The sequence below is a fragment of the Eptesicus fuscus genome, chromosome 17, assembly GCF_027574615.1.
Source record: "Eptesicus fuscus isolate TK198812 chromosome 17, DD_ASM_mEF_20220401, whole genome shotgun sequence".
Classification (NCBI taxonomy): Eukaryota; Metazoa; Chordata; class Mammalia; order Chiroptera; family Vespertilionidae; genus Eptesicus; species Eptesicus fuscus.
Window position 1 is genome coordinate 34,361,617 of NC_072489.1, and position 23,212 is coordinate 34,384,828.

The 23,212-nt window shown below is 37.7% G+C and overlaps 1 protein-coding gene across 2 annotated transcripts in view; it reads right to left on the bottom strand.

Moving 5' to 3' along the window:
* The window catches only part of RNLS (renalase, FAD dependent amine oxidase), a 228,000-nt gene that overhangs the window by 23,366 nt on the left and 181,422 nt on the right, over positions 1-23,212 (bottom strand). The gene's annotated exons all lie outside the window — the stretch shown is intronic.

A 23,212-nucleotide genomic window follows, 5' to 3' on the forward strand; every position in this document is an offset into this window, starting at 1 on the left:
ATTTAGAAAATACAGACTTGGAAGGAATGTTAGCAAGAGTCTGCCTGCTATACTTATTTGTTTAAATCAAGCCCAGGAGAAAGTTGATTGGAAACAATAATAGACCTGAAATGCATGAAATGATAATGTGTAGTTGGTGCTCCCCACTGCTGAGAGAAGAGAATATTAAAGCTTTTAAGGTAATGACGGGAGTTGTCAAGCCTGATTCTGAAAATTCTTTAATTTGGGATTCTAAAGACAATGATCTATGTAAGGTAGGTTTCTACAATTTTAAACAGAAAAAAAGTTGAGCAACATAAGCCACTTACTGTTATGTGCCCACTTAAAACCTCGTTACACTTCAGGGATTTGTACTGTTTCATATAAAATCAGAACGCTAGGTGTATGGTGTGAATTAAATATATAAGACATGTGATGTGCTCAGCAGCTTCTGGCACAAAGTAGGTGCTTCATAAATGTAAGCTATGGGAATAGAAACAATAAATCAGATACACACAAGGGGAACGGTCCCATGGTGTTGCCCAAGTGATGGGTGTGAGTTATTTTTTTGTAAGAGTACTTCATTTTTCCATTGATCTCTGCTCGGAGAATCCTGGATTATCGATTTTACCCAAAAACATGAGGGAAGAGCATCCCAAAATGCTGTAAGCATTTTAAAATAAAGTGAGTGCTTCCAAACATTTTTACATGTCTGGAGAAGACTGGACTTCAGAATATGGGCAGTGAATGCAAAGGTGAGGGGATTGTCCACTGTTTTCACCTCACTGTAGCTGGAATGACTTGAAAAGGAAATTGAGGGAGCATCTCTTTGAATGGTCAAGGTTTAACCTATCAGTGTACACTGCACAGGTACCACACAGACGGGGAAGGACCAAGGAGTGCAACGTCTCACATTCTTTCACCCAACCCCACTACAGTGAAACCTATTGCATATTGCCACAGGGAGTGCTTTGTTATCAGTAATAAATTCAGGGAGGCCCATTCACAGCAAGGGGGTGTCAATGCCACCATTCTTCCACCAGGTAACACATCTTCCCAGAGACAGTGAAAGCTACTGGCTCAGCATTCTGCAGCAGGAGAGTTGGAGTTCTGAGGTAACTTTCTATGGCAGGTTTCAGAGAAAAATGAATGCTAGCTGCGTGCTGAAAACCCAGAAGTTACACTCACCCAGCCATTTGTTCTAAGGGGAGCTGGTAAAATTAGGAAGGGAGTGATGGTGCATTGTTGCCAGGGTTCTCTCATTTACATTAGCCATGCACTCCAAGGAGAGCAATAAAAAAGGAGATTTAAGACCCAAAATGAAACAGTCCTTGCATAACAATGAGAGAACAACCTGGTTATTTATTTTTAGTGGAATCAGACACAGTTTTTTGAGAACTGAGGTTAAAATTTGAAGAGCCACAATCTAAAACAGTACATTTTAAGGGAAAGCTCCCTCCTGACTCCCCCCTCCCCCCTAAGTTAAAGGGTATTTTTAGAAGCAAATGTTCAAAAATGCAAACACCAAACCAAAGTTTAAACATGACCAAGGTTTGCAAATAGAGCATTATAAAAAGCCACAAATATGTTAATAGGATTCAGTGCGTAAATTCAGTATAATCATTACTCCTTGGTCACTGAGAAGGTAATGATGTTATCTTTTTCTTTTCTTTATTCAGTTTAACAAGCATTGCACTTTGCTTTTGGCATTTTAAATGTAAAGTTCATGGTAAGTTGACAACTATTTCCGTATGTTGGGAGATCAATGGCTTTAGTCAGTAGATATTTGGACCCTTGCATTCTTAATAGCTCCGTGGTCTTAGACAATTTAATCTCTCAGGCTTTGATTTCTTCCATGAATTAAAAGGGAGTATTACAACTTACCTTATAAGGCTGTCACGAGGATTAAATGGGTTAGGACACACAAAAGCCTTTCTTCAAATATAAAGTGCTACACAAACGTGAGACATTTGTAGATAATACTCTTTTTTTTTTTTTTTAAATCTCTATGCTGTGGTTACAGCAGTTTTAGAAAGGGATAACAGAGTTGACTCCTCTCAAAGTATTAAGATTGATTATTCTAGCAACACCCCAGGAACAGTGGCAAACTATTCTTGGGGTGTTGGAACAGAAGGTTCTTTTAGTTTTTGTTGCTTTTTTTTTTTTTTACTTGTGGTAAAATAAACATAACATGAAATTTGCCATTTTAATCTATTTTAAGTTTATAGTTCTCTGGCATTAAGTACATTCACATTGTTCTGCAACCATCACCACCATCCATATCCAGAACCTTATCTTCCCAAACTGATACTCTTTACCCATTAAACACTAACCCCTCGGTCCACCACCATTCTATTTCTGTCTCTATGAATTTGACTATTCTAGATCCCTCATATAAGTGGAATCATACAATATTTGTCCTTTTGTGACTGGCTCATTTCACTTAACATGATGTCTTCAAGGTTCATCCATTTTGTAGCATGTGCCAAATTCCTTTCCTTTCTTTTTAAGACTGCATGATATTCCATTGTTTATGCATTCATCCATAGAAGTAATTTCTGTTGCTTTGACCTTTTGGCTATTCTGCATAATACTACTATGAACATGGATGTACAAATATCTGAGTCCTTGCTTTTACTTCTTTTAGGTATATACCCAGAAGTGGAATTGCTGAGTCATATGGTCATTCTATGCTGCCCTTCTGAGTCTCAGCTTTTTCTTGCTTCTTTGGCTCAGTCTCCATTTGATTTGATAATCAAAGTTGCTTAGTTAAAGATTAATATTATCATGTTGGGTTAAGAAAATAATATCTAACTCTATGTTGTTTACAATAAAATACATTTTTAAAACAAATCCTAACTCAATTATGTGAAGTTAGAGAATGTGATTTGAATGCTACTTTAAGATTTGTTAACTGGCTTCATACATAGTCAGTTTTCAAAGTATTATATGTGTGCTTGAATATAATTTTTTAGATGTTGAATTAACATTTTAGGTTCATCGAATCTTAGTAATTGTGTGGTTCTAAATCAACTAAAGTCTTATGATTTTTGTGTGTGCTTGATTACTAAAAATTTTGCTTTATATTGAAACTATATTACTAGTTTCCTGCTATTTCCTGATACCTTTTAATGATATGTTATGAATATCTTTCATTTAGAAATGCCTTTAACCTTAAAGTTTATTTTTTGCTTCCTATTTGTTCCACTTTTTAAAAATTTTGTTTCTCTGTAAAATTTTGCCTTCTTTTTGATTAAACTACTTTTACTCATTTCTTCCCCATTACTAGTTTGGAAGTTATAGAGTTTATATCTATGTTTAGGGATTACCCATAGACTTAATTATCCATATTCAAGTAAGAAATTACTATCTTTATCCTTCTCCTGTATAACATAAGAACTTAAAATATTTTAACTCTGATTTTATATACTTTTGTTGTTCAGGATTTACTTTTTTAGTTTTGTTTTAATACAGTCAGTATTTGTTTATATTTATCCACAGCTTCCTTTGTGGATTTCACATCTTCTCTCCAGGGGCATTTTCCTTTTCCCAAAGTATCTTCTTTTGAAGTTCTTAATGAGGTTCTGTTGAAGGTCAACTCTCTCAGTTTTTGTTTTTCTAAAAATATCTTTATTTAATCCTTATTTGTGAAAGACAGTTATCCTTGGTATATAATAATAGATTGAAAATATTTCCTCTCAGCATTTGAAAGAACTTATTCCAATGTAAGTTAGCTTTTAGTGATGCTGTTAAGAAGTCAACTCTTAATTTGGTTGCAGGTCCTTGGCAGGTAACTTTTCTTTTATATCTGGGTATTTCCATTGTTTTCTCTTTGCCTTTGGTGTTCTGCTATTTTACTTTGCTATCTTGAGGTTTGAGTTTCTTTTCGTTTACCTTCTTTGACTTCATTGGGTGTTCTGAATCCGGAGACTCTTTTTTGTCATTAATTTTGGAAATTGTGCAGTCATTAATTCTCCCCTCTGTCTTCATGGAGCTTGAATTAGATAAATGGCAGGCATTCTCATGCTATCATCATATATCTTGATCTCTTTTTAATATTTTCCATTTCTGTCTCTCTCTGCTAGATTCTATGTAATTTTTTCTGATTTATCTTTCAGTTCAACACTCACCCTACATCTGTGTAAGTATTCTGATGTTTAATTTGTCCTTTAAATTTCAAATTTAAATTATTTTATTCTTCACTTACAAAAGTTCTACTTTTCAAATCTGCATGATCAATTTTGATAGTTTCTTTATCTCTAATCACACTGTCAGTACTCTTTTATTTCTTTAAACATCGTCAGTATATTATATTGTGTATTTGGTTGTTCCAAAATCTTCATGAGTGTGATTCTGCTTTCTGTTGTTTGGGTGGCTATTGCTCATGATGGTGTACTGCCTTTTGTGTGTTTTGTGATTCCCCACCCCTAGTTTGAGTCCATGTTCCTATTGTGAGTCTAAAGTTCCTAGGAACTTTATAGAGAAATACTTTGAAGCCTAAGTTTAAAGAGTGTTCCTTTGGAGATTTACTTTCGTGTCTGCCAGATGCCTTGGGGCAACACTGCCCATGACTACTTTAACTAGGTTTATAGAATATACTGGCAGGATAAATTCTGGCACCAAGTCTGCCTGAGGGCGAATATGTGGTTTGGCATCTAAGGGGAGACATTTTATTTCTTTTTGTTTTTTCCACTCCAAAGACAGGCACGCATACCCATTTTCTTCCACTGATAGGATGTATCACATACAGAGCCATAAAAGTGTACACGTCCGTGCTAGTAAACTTTCAAATCTTAAAGAAACGGAGTGATTTTTCTTGGAAAAGAAAGTTATCAAAACTAATGCAACATAAAAGACATCAGTATTAGCCAAAATACATAAATGAAATAGAAAAAAAAGTCTTCAGGACATGGTTGCTTCAGTTGTGATTTGTTTAAAATTGTCAAGCAAATACGTTGATTGTAGATACACATCACATTTACCTCAACACACCAAACTACAGATCAGTCTTCTCTTAAATAGTAGGCACATTTTTTCATGTTCACATGTATAATTAAGAAACACATGATAATCTCAATATGTATTTAAGAGGCATCTATTAGCATTTAATATAAATTCATGGGAAATAAAGATACAATATGAAAAAAGGTGACCTCTAAGTGAGATAATCTTTAAGTTGATGGTTTATATCATACTTTACAATTAAATAATATAGATTTTCACAGTAAAATCAATATAAATCAAGGATGCTTTGTAATATCAATGCTCTGGTCAGTGCATTAAGATAAAATATACAAAGTTTATAGTTACTAGGAAGAAGGGAAATCATATGATCAAAAACAATAGTGAACCAAAATAGAATCCATCAAATTAGTTTAATTTTTTATATTAAATTAATTTTCCTATATACCAGCAATAACTGGTGAGAAAAAAAAATCATAATTCTACAAAAAGTTTTTGGAATTAGAATAAATGATTCTAAAGAAAAAAAAATAGGGCAATGAGAGTATTTAAAGTTTTTGAAAAGTCACTGAGGCAAGACTTGCTTTGCCATGTATATAAGTGCATTATTAAAACAGCCTGGTATTGGTTGACAAGCATAGTCAATGAATCAGAATAGATACTTCTGGGGAAAAAATCCTAAAATATATTGTTTTAGGAAAACAAATTTAAAGCAATGAAGGAAGATCCAATGTTTTATATTGTCCTAGAAAATTGGATAAATAGAAAAAATTAACTTAGACTATTCCCTTCCCTCTTCTGACCAAATTTGTCACCATTTCTGATTTCTTCTGTAACCATATGAGACGTGTACATTCTTAGGTCACACAACAAGCTCAAACTCACTGGGACAGCCTTTTCAGATGTGAATACTACAGAGATCTTTTCCACCTGATAAACTTTATTTTTGGCAGTATCTACAAGGGACTGAAGTTGGGTCATCAAGTCGGTCAGAAATTGGGTCTTTCAAGACAGAAGTCTAAGGCCAGCTCTAGGTTTCATCCCCGACAAGGGAGTAGAGAACTAAAGAAAACCGAGTGGCTAACACTATGGCTGCAGGGCAAGATCATCAAGGAATGGTGAAAATGCTTCTTTAATTACTGATTCAATCAGATAAGCACACAGGTGTCTAGTGCAGTGCTTGATACCATGAGAAACTCCATTGAGATGTACATCTTAGTGGGGGGGAGGGGGGTTGACACATAGACCAAACCATTGAGAGCCATTATCTGCTAAATGGCATGGCACTGACAGTGTGTGCAAATGAATTTTAGCAAGCAAATTCATGTGGAGAGAGGAACTGGATGGGACTTGAGAGCCACAGTTTGGGGGCGGTAATGGTCAGCTCTCCTTTTTCCTTCTCCCTGGCAGTAGAAGTTAGTAGTAAGTTTCCCTCTCTCTGCTCCATGTGGAACTGGCTCAACTATCCTTGCCCTCTAGCCATGAAAGCTCTTATTACAATTTAGCTCTTTCATATGGCTCCAGGGCCCACCAGCCAAAGCAACTGAGAGTAAGCCAATCACATCAGTTTCTCCAACAACAAAAAATTTAACTCGGCCTCCATGAAAGAATAGGAGGTGAAAGGGATGGAAGGGTGGGGAGGGGAAAAGGAGACGGAGATGGAACGATATCTGCTTCTGATGTCTCTCTCCCCTTCCTCCTCTCCTTAGCAGCGCCAACCCAAACAAGCATGCAGCACTCTGCCATTTGGCATTCCACGTCGTTGGCAGTGTGTCTGCTGTGCTGTATGTCTGCTTCTGGCCTGGAATCAGGAACGAGGCCTCACTATTCAGAGGGACCACCTGTGGGTTTTATTTGCTTTTTAATAATCTCAGACCTATTTCTTATGTATAGGTTACAGAGGCCAAAATTCATCTACAAGAGCCCTACTCATGTCACGGGCAACTTCACTACTTCCAACCTTATCTGCAGTGGTGACTTCTGTAATAAGTGTTTATATTCATTCAACACAATGTTATGGTTTTAACTGAAGAGTAAGGTTCTGGAAGTGTAAACTTCTGAAATGACAGGATGGGCCAGGCACAGAAACAAATGGTTTTACTCAGAGTTTCCCCCTTGGCTTATTTCATTTTTCTCCTGTCGTCTTTGAGGAGAAATAGTTGCTTTATTTTCTTCCTTATTATTTCCCTGGAGGTAGGGGACTGTATTAATTGATAATAGCAATTGCTTTCATTAGCCAATGAAAATCACTGAAAAGGTCTGAATGAACAGTCTCTTTGGGGAGACACAGATAACAGTAAGGAGGGAACTGACAGGAGAGGATAATTGGCCTAAAAAAGATCCAGAAAGAAAAACTAATGGAGAAATGGTATTCTTGTCAGCAACTGATACCAAAATTCCCTGACAAGCCCCTGCTTTTCTTTTTAAAGGTAAAATATCTATTAAAAAGGAGGAAATGATAGGACTAAAAGGGTACTCTTTTAAAAGACAGTAAATATAATTCAAGTGTAAAAGTGTTTTGTTCTCTTCCTGTTGAAGGTAGTTCCTTAACTCTTGCTAGGAAAACTATGAATACCATCTAAGATTGATAGAAAAATCTGCAGTGCTATTTTTCCCTTTCAAAAACAAGATATATTTTTAGAGGTGAAAGAGGGTGTAGGGGGGATAAATGCTGATGAAAAAAAACATACCAAGATAAAATAAAGAAAAAAACCTAGTTTGCCTTGAAAAAGAAAAGAAGCAAGACCTGCTTTATTTAGAATGAATGAATCAGATCCCTTTCTCCATCCTCACTGCACAGCCAGTTTTGAGGGGACATCACTTGAGCTTTGGATGTCGAGTCAGAAGTTCTGTCTCCCCTCTCCCTGGCTGTATAACTTCAGTCATAATATTTCTGTGATTCCTGGGTCAGTGTTGCTCACAGGATGATCCATGCCATATTAATCATTATTTGGCAAAACAAACAACGAAATATTTTGGGACAAATATATTTTTGAAATGTTTGTTTTAAACAAAATTGTAAAGGACTTCTCAGAGTCCCCAGTATGATTAGATACAGACAGTATGATTCTTTAAAGGAAAGATGGTATAGAATTAGTTTTGGTATTTTAAAACTTCATTTATTTGATTTTACAAAATTATTTTTTAAAAAGGTTACTCCAACACTGTTGAAAGGGTATAAAGTGAAAAATAAATAAAATTATTACAAAATTGTTTCATATATAGCTAAATGGTGCTGCAAAATTCCACTCGCCCCAATAGCATACGAGAGAGAGCTCTTGTTTTTCCACACTCTTACCAACCTAAGTAATTTTGCTAATCTGCTAGATTAAAATATCTTATTTTTAGTTAGTTACATGTGAGTGGGGTATTTTCACAAAGAAAACCAATTTGTATATTCTTTTTGTTGTCCTTCTGGTAACCATAGTGCCAACCTCAGGTTTACTGTGCGATTCAATCCATGTAAAGTGAGAAGTTTAGAGTTTGGCGCCCAGTTAGTGCTCATCAAGCGTTATTTGGCAGACCTATCTATCAAGGCTGACTCACTCCATTTCTGAGGATTAGTTACTGACGTTTTATTGTGCCATCACTCTTACCTTCCACTTCCTTGACGGGAAATCTAGATTTCAGAAAATGATGCCTCATGGGAGAAAAGTGCCTCCTGGAATCATATTTATCACATTGTATTTTAATTGTCTGTTTACTTCTCTGTCTTCCCTTTAGACTGAAAGCTACTCGAACTTACATGTTTTTCCTTTTTTTTTTTTAAATTAATCCTCACCTGAGGACATTTTCCCATTGATATTTAGAGAGTTAAAGGGAGGGGGAGAGACAGAGAAAGAGAAACATTGATGTGAGAGAGACACAACTATTGGTTGCCTCTTGCATACCCTCTGGTAGAGACAGGGATTGAGCCTGCAACTGAGGTACATGCCCTTCACCAGAATTGAACCCGGGACCCCACAGACTGCAGGCCAGCCTCTTGCTCTATCCACTGAGCAAAACCACCTAGGGCTTATTTTACATTTCTAACACCTACCTCAGGGCCTGATGCATGTAAGCAATCAATATTTGTTGAATACATGGATGAAAGAATCAAGTAAGTTATTGACTTTCTATTATGGTGGATGAGAACCTAGCTCCCCACAACATCACCCTTCTCCTCACCCCACCATCTACCCCAATCAACAGCTCAACAAGTTTTGGTACAATCATTAATCAGTTTACATTATAATAATCTGTAGTAATGCTTCTGAGGAAACAAATAGTCCTTTGTAACCATACACCCTGTCTTGTTTAACCCTTCATTTTTTCCTAGAGTTGATAATTACCCCGTCTTTTCATTTGTTTGATTCTCAATGTACTTCTAACACTCTTAACATATTTTTCCCAAAACGCTCAAACATCTGTGTCACCTACCTATTGATAACTTTCTGCATACACTCCAACATTCTGGTTCCATCCCCCATCCCTACCCCTACCCCCCAAGACCTTTCTCCCAGAGGACTCTGTGTTGTCTGTCTGCACCTAGGGCTTGTGGATAAGAAAAGCAAGCTTTCCTCCATCTGTTGCATAAACTGGATGGGTCAGCTCTGCTGGATAGAAGGAGAGCACATTTAGAACCTGACAGCATTAAGTAGCTCATAAGTGAACAGTTATAGCCGTGGTTCTATATGTGACCCTAAGATGTTTCTTTCCAATCATTGAGCTGGAAATGCTAGCTTTAAAAAACACTAACATGCCTATTAGTTTCTTCTATTCGTTTGGTCTTTGACTTGTTTATGCTAGGCCTGTGGTTACTAACGTATCTGTGGATGTATGCATTTGCCATTTTAAATAAAGGCCAGGGAAGGAAGTTTTAAAGCTGACACACATGTATGTTTGTAATCCTTGTTATCCCGGGCTACATATGTTTGGATTTCTTATGTTTAACAAGACATACAGACATCCTCTAAACAATCCCGTATAAGCTAACCATTCTGATAGACATTTAGTTAAATGTAAACAAGTGTGTAAAACCCCACACGATGAATTGAAAATAAGATGAAAATCCCCCTAAAGTCCATACTTCCAGTTTCAGAAGATGTTTCCCCATAGCGCCAGTATAAGTAAATCTACACAAATTCAGGAAATAATCTTCCAGTAAACAGTGGAAAATTGTTCACAGAAAAGTATGTTCTGCCTTCTCTAGCCAAGAGAAAGTAAATCCCAGATACTTGAATAATAAACAACACATTGCTTATTTCCACAATACCTGTGAATGCTGGATACTAGAGGCTTTGAGATGGGATCAAGGAAGTGGGAACAGGGGCTGGGCTGGGCCACTGGGAGAATTTTCTACTGATTAGAGGGGCATCTCCAAGTCCTCAGAGTGGAGTAGGTCTAAGAATCAAAGTGTTGAATCAAATCTTCAAAGTAGACAAGATTTCATAATAGACTAGAGGCCTGGTGCACGAAATTCATACACTCGGGGGATTGGGGTCCCTCAGCCTGACCTGAGCCCTCTTGCAGTCTGGGAGCCCTCAGGGGATATCCGACTGATGGCTTAGGCCCACTCTCCAAGCTGTCAGTCCGACATCCTTAGCACTGCCGCAGAGGTGGGAGAGGCTCCTGCCACTATTGCTGTGCTTGCCAGCCAAGAGCGGGGCTCAAGGCTTCTGGCTGAGCGGCACTCTGACCACCAGGGGGCAGCTCCTGCGTTGAGTGTCTGCCATGGTGGTCAGTATGTGTCATAGTGACTGGTTGTTCCGCCATTTGGTCGATTTGCATATTAGCCTTTTATTATGTAGGATAAGGTGATCAGTGGAAAGGGTGGACATTAAGGGTAGGATATAACAGGTAGGGTTGGGCCTGGGGAATGGACAGTAAGGACTCCTCATTCTAGGGAGAAAAAATATACATTGCCTACACAAATTCATGTTAATATTTTTTTTTTCCGTACTGGATTGGCTTTGGGTTGGGAAGAGGCTCAAGCTTGTTCATAAGTGGTAAAAACATCTTCTGTATGGTAATCCACTTAACAGATTCGAGAAACCCAGTACTGCTTGGAGAAAGGGTATGGTATAGTATAAATATTGACCTCCAGGCTAATTGTGAGGACCACGTGAATGAATGTCTATGATACATCTCCTGCTCAGCATCCACCAGCTCTTTTGTGGTAACAAAACCCAAATTTTGTTTTAGGGGATCACCTATCCCTACTTTCAGCCTTGATTAAGGTGTCCTACAAGCTGAAATGATAAGTTAATCAATTCCTACTGGTCATGGTGATCAGTTCAGCAATGGGTACATAACTGAAGCCAGGCTAATTGGGTCAATGAAATTCAGTTCCAAGACTAGTGTTAGGCATTGGGGAAAATGAGCTCTGTGTGTGTGTGTGTGTGTGTGTGTGTGTGTGTGTGTGTGTGTGTGTGTGATTCAGCACTGAGATGTTTGGTACTACCTGGTGTCACTATAAATAAATCCAATTCAGCGAAAGACAGAGTCAAGAAAATTAAGTCTTCATGATGTTGACTGAATCAATCCAGACATGCTGGAAGCTTTACTCTTGGACTTTCCAGGAACAATACCAATAAGTTCCCTTTCCTTACTTAATCTATCTGAGTTGAGTTTGACATCACTTACAGCCTACACTGTCCTAAATGTGTGAAGTATCTAGTACTATATGTGGCATATGTATGCTTATTCCTACGAATATTAAGATTAGTTTCCTTTCTTTCTTATCTCCTCCCCTCCCACCTGTCCTTAATCTTAATTTATATCTCTAAAAAGATTAGATTTTGCCAGTTTTTTAGAAAGCATGACCAAAGAAAAGAAAATCTCCTTTTGGACCTCAGTTTCTTGGTAGGTGAAACAAAGGAGTTAGAAAAGTTCATTCTTTTAAGCTCCCTTTCAGCTTTAATTTTCTCTGAATCTATGAAATGGAGATCCAGGTGGCAGTGACAATTTGAGAAGCTCATCCTTTCCCCAACCATTCCGCGCTGTCAGTAGGGTAGAAATCCTGGTCCTTAAAGAAGAGACTAAAACTAGTCTCAAGACTGAAGTGATGAAAACATTTCCCTTCGTCTGAGCTTTCTCAATCCTTGAGTTTGCCCTAGATTTTAAGGTCTTAACCTCCATCCCACGTTTGAGCTTAAAAATACAACAAGCTATTTTGTAGTATGGTGAGAAAAAGCACCGCCTCGTTAGATTCAGCTCTGCTTCCACCTAGAACAATTCTTGTTAAAAGATCTGACGAGGATTACTGATCAGATGAAAAGGCAATGTCTCAGAGAGATATCAATGCTTCAATTCCACACACATTCTATTGTGTAGACTTTAAAATATATATCTTCTAAAGTCTGCATAAATAAAATAAGGGGAAAAAAGAACATCAGATTAAACCTTGTTGAAATTTTGCTTATAAAAAATTCTGACTTTTTAATATTGTCCTATAATATTTTTTTTTTCGGGGGGAGGGTTAAGGGAACATTTATTGGGTAAATTACAGAGGTAGAAAAAAAGTAATTCTTGGAAGAAATGAACTTAGGAAACAAGTTACGGAGGTCAAGGAGGGGCCCTTGTAGCTTGGAGTGAGGAAGCTAAAGGGAACGTGCCTGGGTAAAGGAAAGGGAATGGCACTGGCATGCTCCTGGGAGGGACAGAGCCTATAACGTTTTAATATTCCCTGTGGAGTGGAAGCAGTAGGAGGGCTTATTCACCTGGACAGCTAGAGCCATGTAACTAGTTTTGGTCAGTGGACTATGGGGGTAAGGGAAGTGTGTCACATCTTGTCCAAGGCTGAGTAGCTGCAACAGAGACAGTAGATATGGCTCACAAAGACTAAAGTATTTGCTCTCTGGCCTTTATAGAAAAAGTCTGTGACCCTGTACTAGGTCGCTCAGGACCTGGTAGGTCACGATAAGATTTGAGACTTAATTCTGTATGCAATGAGAAGGCTTTAATTAAAGGGCTTTGAATGGGAAAGTGGGTCCATGAACAGATGTATGTTTTAAGAAGACCTTTCTGGCTATGTGAAGAATGAACCGAAAAGAGGCAAGAGTGGGAGGCAGGTTAAAATAAGATGGAGCCTTGGTTGTGACAGTGGTGATGAAGAGAAGTGAGCTCATTGTCTATTTTGGAAGCAAGATCAGGGTGATTTGGTTAGAGATTGGATATTGGATTGAAGGAGAGGAAGAAACAAACATTCCTGATTTTTGGCTGAAGGAGTTAGGAAATTGGTGGCTCCATTTTGAGAAACAGAGATGACTGGAGGAGGAACAAGTTCTGAATTTCAAAGGCAGGTAATGAACAGCCGGCACTACACACATTACATTTGATTATAACATATATAGTTGTTTTAAAAAAACAAGCAAACCAACAACTCTGACAAGCATATTCTGAATTCTGCTTGCTGTCCAGGGTTAGATTAATTGTTCCTCTATGTCTGTTTAAAAATTTCATAGATTCTGCTCATTTAAAGAAAGGGGCCGTATTTCGTGGGTCTGCGTATATTTTGGGATCTGTTTGGGAGAAGTTTTTTCTTTGACTAAGACCTCCCAAGTTTTATGAAAACATCTATTTATCTTGACACACAAGGAGATTTTCAGCCTGTTGCAGCTTTTATTGGCACTGCCAAAAGGAAAAACGAAAGGGTTTCAATAGCCCTTTAATTGGGCCCTACCCAGGTCCCTAGAGCGGAGGATTTGTCCTAACTCGCATTTGGCGTTCCAGCCCTCACTGGAGTCCTTCCACAGTAAGAAAGCCCTGGTTTTCTATGATGACAGTCCACTAAAATGCTCCCCTTCCCCAATGCTCACCAGCAAGAAGCAGCCATCCCTTATTACACATCGCTATTTCGGCCTACTCAGCATAGTGCCCGATATGAAATTTTGTGTGTTAAGTGGTATTATGATTGGACTCCTTTCCCGAATTGGGCAAGGTTTTCCCCTTGAGCCAGCAGACTGGTTTGCCTCTAAGGATATCACTTTATCACTGTAGTTGCATAATTGGGTTCAGCTTTGGATTTGTATCTGTTCAAAAGGATTCTATGAACGGATGAAATCTCTCTCTGGGCTGGAGGATTTGACCTAAAGCTTCACTCTTGTTCTTTTGGTTTAATAAAGAGAAGTTTTTGCCTTGACATTATAAAATGTTGAATTTGAGAGACTGACTGAACAGATAGTGAAATTTTTAAATTTATGATTATGTCAAAATATTTCTGGCTCTTTTCATAGAGGAAACTTACTGGTTCACTGTGGAATTCTTATCTCCTTAACTACTAAGTCCAGCAAATTATTCTTCCTGTTAACTTTCTACAAGAAAAAAAAACAAAAAAAAACAAGATTGAGTCTGACCAAGTTAGTGAAAATTCTTAAGTCAAAGGGACTATAATCTTTATAATATTGTTAGCTACTCCTAAGAAACCATTATTATGAGTATAGATAGTGGAAAAAGGAACAAACAGGCATTTCAATTTTAATAAAAAAGAGTGGGTTAGGGTCAATTGAGCTCAAGTTTCTGAAATACATTTTCTGACTCTATTAAATAATATCAGGATACATAACATCAACAACATCAAAGAATTCACTAGGTAGATTATGTAATAGGAACCTAATTCAGTGATGAAAACTATATTGTAAATTCATGGAGGCTTCATTCTTACAAATGTGAATTTGGAATATTTTATACTGAATAATTCCCTTAGTCCCACAGATCAGTTATAAATATTAATGGAATGGCAATAGATTCTTTTCAGATTCTAATGTTTAATATTAATTTATATGATGCAGGGAATTCAATGTCCTATACAGTACATGTGGATTCTTCTCATTATCTAAATGAGCACATATATGAAGTCTGTATGGGCAATGATCATTAAAAACAGCAGGGCCCCAGTATAATCTTAGGGGGCATATCAAAACCTTATAAAATCATTTAATAACAAGGAAGTTACTGGTAATAAACCAAAGGGCTCTCTAAGCTAAATGGATTCCACAATGTCACACCTGGGAAAAATGATGGATTGGTGATTCTGGACAAAGTTAAAAATGCTAACTGATATAAAGTATTTATGAAACATGATGAAGCCATTTCCCGTGTTGAGATTCTACAGTCAGATTTCAAAACCTGCTCTTGAATTAGTCTTAGCCCTTTGATTTGGTAACTACTTAACTTTACAGTGTCTAACTCTTCTTGGATAGGCTGTAGTGTAAGTTTTGAGGAATTATTCTTAATTCAAAAAGTGATTTGAGATGGCATAAAAAGAAAAAATGGCATCTAATCTAATGTCCTCTGATTTTCACACCTTATTCAGGTAATGAGATATTGTTTAACTACCCTAATGTATGTGTTAACTATTTTTCACAAAACATAATATAATTTAACTAGCACTATTGGCATTTTGTTTTCTCTTTTTAAAAATGAAAGAAAGTTATATAACTGATACAAGAAGCCATAGAATATTTATATGTGACAACTATAAAGATAGCATTCACTGTGTACCTACTATGTGCCAAACATGGTACTAGAAGTTTTGGATATACTATCTCATTCAATCCTTATAACATTTCTGGAAGACTTTATTAACCTTTTGCACTCGGATGTCGAGTGTGACTTGACACGGTTAGCATCGGTAGCAGGAATCGAGAAAAAAGCAAGCGAGTGCAAAGGGTTAACCTTATACTTACAGTTCAGATAAATGAAGCTCAGAGAGATTAAGAAATTTATTCATGATCACAGAGCTATTAAGTTGAAGCACATGAAAATTCTGGTATTCAACCACTTTTAATTTATAAAGTCAGCTATATAATATGGTTCAATCTAATTCTAAGTGTTGAGTTATAATTTGAAACTAGGTATATGTTATTGCAAAGTAGTCACAGAATCATGCTGGATAATACTGGTTATTTTTGACCATCCTATCTAATAAAGAGGGGATATGCAAATTGACTATCACACCGTCACAAAGATGGTGGCACCCATAGCCACAAGATGGCAGTGCCCAGCCCCCTCAGCCCTGCTGGAGTCCCCCAGTCCTTTCAGCCCTGCCAGGGGGTGGAGGGGTGGCAGGCGCATGGTGTGGCCAGACCCGCCCTCAGCCCCCTAGCCGCCCAGGGCTGGTCCAAGGCACAGGCAAGCCTTGGATGGCAGTTGCCCAGCTGACGCCCGAGGCACAGGCAAGCCTCGGATATTGGCTGCCCAGCTGCCCAGGGCTACCCGAGGTTCAGGTAACCAGGGCCAGCCGAGGCTTGTGCCGCCGGCAGTGGCAGCAGCAGAGGTGTGATGGGGGCATCACCTTCCGCTGATCGCCGGATTGCCTCCCACCCCTGAGGGCTCCTGGACTGTGAGAGGAGGGGCAGGCCGGGCTGAGGAACCCCCCCCCCTCCAATGCATAAATTTTCATGCACTGGGTCTCTAGTCCACTATAAACACCAAATGATGAATTATGCAATAAAGAATTAATCACTCACCAAACTTGGGTTGATATGAACTCATCATTTATGGCAAGGTTCCTATGCAAACTATCATTTCATTTTAATATCATTGTGATGTAAAAAAGAGATAACTGCGAAGCCATGGCAAAGCGATGGCACATTTGCAGAACTTATCACATATTTTCTAAGTTACATATCTCAGCTGGAGCACAACTGTTCTTTAACCAGCTATTAAAAAGAAATGTCTTTCACAAAGAGAACAGTGGGATCCTTTGAAGTGTAACCTTGGAAATCGAGATCTGTGTTACAGGGCATCATTCAAAGCAAGTGGATCTTCCCTAAAGGACATGGTAAAATTGTTACTGAGAATATTTGCACCTCTTTGAGAAGAGGGCTCCATAAAACTTCCAGGTCTTAACTGGCAATACCTCTGATACTATATAAAGAATTGAAATGCCCCATTCATCAGTATTCCCAATGTTGTAGACATAATACAGAGCTCCCCAAAGAGGTTTCTAATCATTCTAATTGCCAAGGACCCACATATGCTTTTCAATGACTTCTAGATTCAGCAACTAGAGAGCACACTCATTTTATCTGATTATAAGGGCATGGGAACAGGTAACTAGATTGTCCTAGGGATGAACAATTTGCTGACTAGCCATTACTTCTTCTTACCTGCTAAGTGAATGACCAGTGCTGAAGTATTAATTCTCAATATTATTTCAGGAACTGGGAGGACATATCAGAGCTGCATAAAGGACAACTGGCTCAGCAAATATTTACTGAGCACGGAATACACACTCCTCTTAGGCCTGATGTTAGTTGCCTATCTCTTATTTTCAATCTTGATCAAGATAAGAGGGATAAAGTTATGAACAGCATGTATGATGGTTAGTGGCATAATTCCCACTAAAGGAGAGAGCTACTAATTCTGGAGAAAGCATCAGACTCTGCTAACAGGTCATATCAATTATTTAGCCCATGAGACATTCAGGTTGACCTGAGGAGGAACGCTTGACAGTGAGGAAAATGGTGAAATCTTTTCTGAGGGAGCTCTAGGCAAAGGAAAGTTCCCACCTCTTTGGGATAGTGTTGTCATGGTCCCAGATAAGAAAGGACTAGAATGAAGACTTGTCAAGCTCTCATCCTTGTCAAGTCTTTACTGCCTCCCAGGACACAAGGCTCACAAGCTGTCTGAGAGTTACGCAGTTTTACAAGACGGTTCTCAAGTTGCAAAGGTTTTGAGATGCCTCCAGAATGATGAAAACCAGGTGCTTGTCTGGAAAGCAAAGCAGACCACATCATTTTGAGCCCTGGCTTCCAATCCAGGGTGCTGACAGCTTCACTCAGACCACAGTGAGGACTTAACTTCGAGAACCTTCTAAACAGTTCAGTTCCACAGAGAGAGCCTTTCCCTAATTTCTAGCTCTCTCAACAGAGTGACATGGTTGCAGGTATGATGAAACAGCAAGGTGAGCTTGCTTTATTTGATGTGTAATCCAGAGAATGAGGAGTTCTGTCTTGATCAAGATAAGGGTCTCAAACAGATGCAAGGCTTGCTACATAGCCAGCAAACTCCTGTGCAGGAACTAACTTGAAGAAACCAAGTACCTATCTAATTTCATACTAGATATTACAAAAAGTGATTGCACTATATTGATTACTTAACAACTCCCAACTAAAAAGCAGCCATGGATTTAAAGCAGTTGTTCAATCCAGGACCATGTTGAGGTTACAGGGTGTTGCAAAAGGGGTAGCAAAGTAAACAATACAACCAACATGTTACAAATCTACATGGTTACCCCTCAGGTCAAGCCAGAGTCTCTCACCGCCTAATTTTCTTTCTCTTCTTCCCCCTTTTCTGCTCCTTGCCCTCCCCATTGTTTCAGGATGTCTAAAACTTTCTCCTCAATTGGGCAAAGCAATTTAGCTCTCCTCACTCCCACTCCTAAACTGGCCTTTAATCTCTTCTAGGTGCTTAACCAACAAAAGAACCATTTCTTAAAAGGGTTGTAGTTATAAATAGCAAAAATGGGATGTTATTACATTTAATACAGCAGTTTCTTTATTAGACAACAGCTACACACCTAGTTAAATGGTCTTTGTTAATGGAGAAGTCAGAGGGACTATGGCGATTTCCACCTTGAACTTCTGCTGATTTTCTGCCTCTTGATATACATGGCCTTCCTCACCTACTTACAAAACCAACAGAAGGTTTTCCCTTGCTGTGTCCTTTCTAAATTAGCAGCAGTGATGGCAGCTTCTGTCAGGTTTTCTGTTGCTCTCATCTATGACCTGTAAGTTTAGATCTATACATTTATTCATCATAAAAAGTCATCTGATTCTCATTCTCCTCCTATCTTCCACTAATAGTGGATAAAAATGACATTCCGTCACCTTCACCTCGGCCTCGTGTGTTCTGGACCAATGCTTGGCCAACCTGAAGGTCTTGTGTAAATCTCAGCTGGACTGCCACAAGTTCTGGCCAATACCACAAGTGAAAACATCACTCTCAGAGGGCAGGGCAGGCAGAACACAAAGGTGGAATGTTGACACAGAAAGGGATTTAGAGTATTTAATGTTTAAGATTCGCTTCTTAGTGTGGATGCTATATAAATCTGTAATTTGGAATTGAAATTGCTTTTAGTTACAGGAAATACCAGGCAGCTGTAGACTTCAGACTCTCTTTACCCTTTGCTCACTGCTTCTTGGACTTTTCTTGACTTATATGCATCTATTGAACTTTTCAGTAGCCTCAGAGAAAGTTAAATAATGGGCCATACTAAAGTTTCTGATTTATTCATGGATTTAAATGTTCCATAGCCTCCATCTTTAATTTCTTCACCAAAAGAAAGAAAATTATTGGGTTCATGTTGACAAAAGGTCTTAAGAGTTCTTTTAAAGGTTCATAATATTATCACGAGGCAACATGATTCTTCCCAGTTTTGATTACAGATGAGTAATGTTCTCTATATGGTATATATCAGTGCATCCATTTATATTTATGAGGACTCTTGCTTAACTCCAAGTCTCTATATCTATATCAACAGAGCCTTCTGTATCTATATCTATGTCCTTCAGAATTCTCATTTGAGTAGATGTTTTATGAGGGTGGGGGAATCCTAGCATTCAATACATATTTGTAAATAATTAATTGTTCAACTGAATCAACTGAGAATTCAAAATGTCTAAGTCAAATATTTGTAGATTTGATTTTTCTGAAAGAAACTTCCATAAGATATATTTCCCCCCTGTAATATGCTCTGTAGAATATTTTTAAAGTTTATTTTTGATGTTATATATTTAGCTGCTTTCCCAACTTTGCACTCCATCTCTGGCGTTGAATTTTTTTTCTTTCAGCATTGATTTTCATACTGAGTTAACTTGCTTGGCAAGTGGGAGGACAAGTGCTATCTTGGATGTGACTCTTTCCCATTGAGGATAGCGTGATAGGGAAACCAGAGGCTGAAAGGGATCTATCTGTTTGTTTTCACTTTGTGTGCAAATGTTCTCCTTGCATTTCATTTTCTAAAGAAAACCCACTTTTGTTTTTTAGGAGTGGCAAATATTATGTGAAATAAGATTAGTCTGTTTTATAATTTTTACTTATTTTAAATGACAACAATGAATATTTATTTTATATATTATATATACATATGTATATTCACATATATTTTATATAAGTACATTTATACATTTATATATATGTACACATACATATATAGGGTGTTCCCCAAAAAATGTATACACATACTTTAAAGGCAGTATTTATTAAAATACATTTCATTTTCAGAATTGAGCTTTCAGCTGTTAAAGTGTATATATATATGTTTTGGGGACAACCTGTATTGTTTTTATTTCTGAGAGATCACCCCAGAATATTTATATTACAATCATGTGACATTCTATGGCATCACTGTAATAATGGGATGGATACTTATAATTAGAACTTGATTACTATTTATTAAATTATCTTAACAGATTTATATAGACAGCATAATTGGATTACCAATGACTATATCTATTATACAAAAGCCATTATCATGAACTTTGTAACTGATTACTGTTATTATTATTATTTTAAATATATTTTTATTGATTTCAGAGGGGAAGAGAGAGGGAGAGATAGAAACATCAATGATGAGAGAGAATCATTGAATGGCTGCCTCCTGTACACCCCATACTGGGGATCAAGACTGCATGTGCCCTGAGCGGGAATTGAACCATGACCTCCAGGTTCATAGGTCGATGCTCAACCACTGAGCTACACCGGCCAGGCACTGTTATTTTAAGATGATGATTGCTATTTTATCTGAGCTCTGGTTCTGAAGTTGGTACAGATTTTTCATGCTTATAGATCTTTTCCTCCCCCCCCCACCTCCTTTCCCCCTTTTTCTTTCATTTAAAATATATTTTATTGATTTTTTACAGAGAGAAAGGGAGAGGGATAGAGAGTTAGAAACATCGATGAGAGAGAAACATCGATCAGCTGCCTCCTGCACACCCCCTACTGGGGATGAGCCCACAACCTTGGTACATGCCCTTGATTGGAATCGAACCTGGGACCCTTGAGTCCACAGGCCGATTCTCTATCCACTGAGCCAAACCAGTTAGGGCATTTCCCCCTTTTTCTTATTCTTCCTTTGCTTTTTTTGTTCTAATTATAAAGTATTACCTATCTGGATTGAATTTTCTGCAAGTTTATGAACAAATAATTCCACATTTATTCAAATCCTAAGGCAGACCCCTTTGTGCTGTTGATTGCATTATCTGCTTAACTGGAATTATCAGGAACTCCCTTAAGTCACACAAGATGATTGGATTTAAGACCCTGGGCCCATCCCAGTTCTTTATAGGATTTCATACTGTGTTCCTGTCTTTTATAAAGAGTTAATGTAATTTACAGCTATATGGAATAACATTTCTGCATCTTTTGTAAAACAGCTATTAAAGGCAATACATGTTATATTAGTGTTTGTTACTCAAGGATCCTAACAATAAAGTCCTTGCAAATATAAATTCCATGTGATGAAGAAGTTTAGTCATTTGCTTGTTTTCTTTTTGGATGGATTGGATTATATCCTTTGAGATATTGAAAGCTACATAATTATGGTGATTGCTCATCATATTTCTAGAGTTCAGATTGTGTTAATATCTTCAGATTGCTGCATATTGGTCTTTTACTAATCATTAGTGCTCTTCCAGATGGTGAACAGGGAATGATGCTCAATCATTTTCAGGAAAAGTTATACATTTTATTTATGCCACCTTGACTCCTATCTGCACTAGTGACAGGGGGTTGCATTCACCTAAATTAAGCTCATTTATTTATGTCCTTTGCTTTAGAGAATATAATATCCAAATTAAAGACTGGAATTACTAATTATATTAATAGGTATCCTAGATACTGACTTATTATTTACTAAGTGCCACTTAGTAATAAGTACCACTTATTATTTACTAAGTTTATATTTTTAAACTTTTTCACCCTCAACCCTTTAGGGGTAAAATCAGTAGCATTTTGCAAACTGATTTGATGACTGAGCCCCTTCCCTGCATCTTAAGGAACTGGTGTTCAATTGAACACATTTTGGGAAACAGAAACCTAAGTGTATTGGGTCATACCCATAACTATTGGTACTTGAAGTTGAGTCTCGTACATCTTGGAAATGAGCTCCTCTGCCTAAGGAGACTTTGGTTCTGGTCTGGCTTCCTGCATGTATTGTGTGTTCCTGAGACCTGAAAAATGATTACACCTTGACCTCTGTCGGGTTTGGGCCACTAATCCTTTATCCCCTAGCTCTCTTCATGTAGGTTCAGCCCCGTTAGCCTTTGTCTATCTTGTTGCTGACCCACCTTGACAGAAAACAAATGTTTCCCTTTATTAGTTGAGTCTGTGTATTATAACATTAATTCTTGATTCAATCAAACACCCCAAATAAAGGGTGGGTTTGGAATAGTGTTAGTGACATAAAAAGACAACTTTTACTGTTCTAGTTAAATATCAATAAAATACAGTAGAGTTCAGTGGATAGATCATTGGCCTGTGGACTGAAAGGTCCCAGGTTCGATTCTGGTCAAGTGCATGTACCTTGGTTGTGGGCACATCCCTAGTAGGAGGTGTGCAGGAGGCAGCTGATCGATGTTTCTCTCTCATCAATGTTTCTAACTCTCTATCCCTCTCCCTTCCTCACTATAAAAAATCAATAAAAATATATTTTAAAAAAATACAGTAGAGTTATAGTTTGTGGATACTTACATGATGAGGATTCACCTAGACACACTTCACATCCTGCCCCAGGTAGTGAGAAAAAATAGTTTAAATGCAAGGCAGTTAGATTTTACATTAGGGAATGCCATTAATGGAGGCCTCCCATAATTTAAAACTTGCATATCCAAGATTAATTTTTCATAAAACTGACATAGGAATGCAGGTATTTCTTTGCTGTCTGAAGTGGCACCACCATGGGCTGTAGCAAAAACATGGTTTCCTATTCACCTGGCCCTCTTGCTTTAAAATTGTGTGATTGTTAACATTAAAAAAAATTGTATTTCTATTTTTTCAAATGCTGCTGATCATGTGAGTATTAATATTTTTATGCTACGCTATTTCAAATTTGAATGACTCTGATTTTATAAATTGCTACTGCACTATGTAGTATTGGTGCTTTCATCCACCAACCCATTCCATTTGTAGAGAGACTTTAATCTGTTAGGAAGTATGACTGCTATTTCTTTCTTTCCTTTCATAGTAGAAAATAGCACTCTGCCCTATAAATGCAAACCAAGTATTTCATCAGGCCTCACCCAAAGAAACTGAAATCTATTGAATGTTGGAAAAAATACTCAATTTA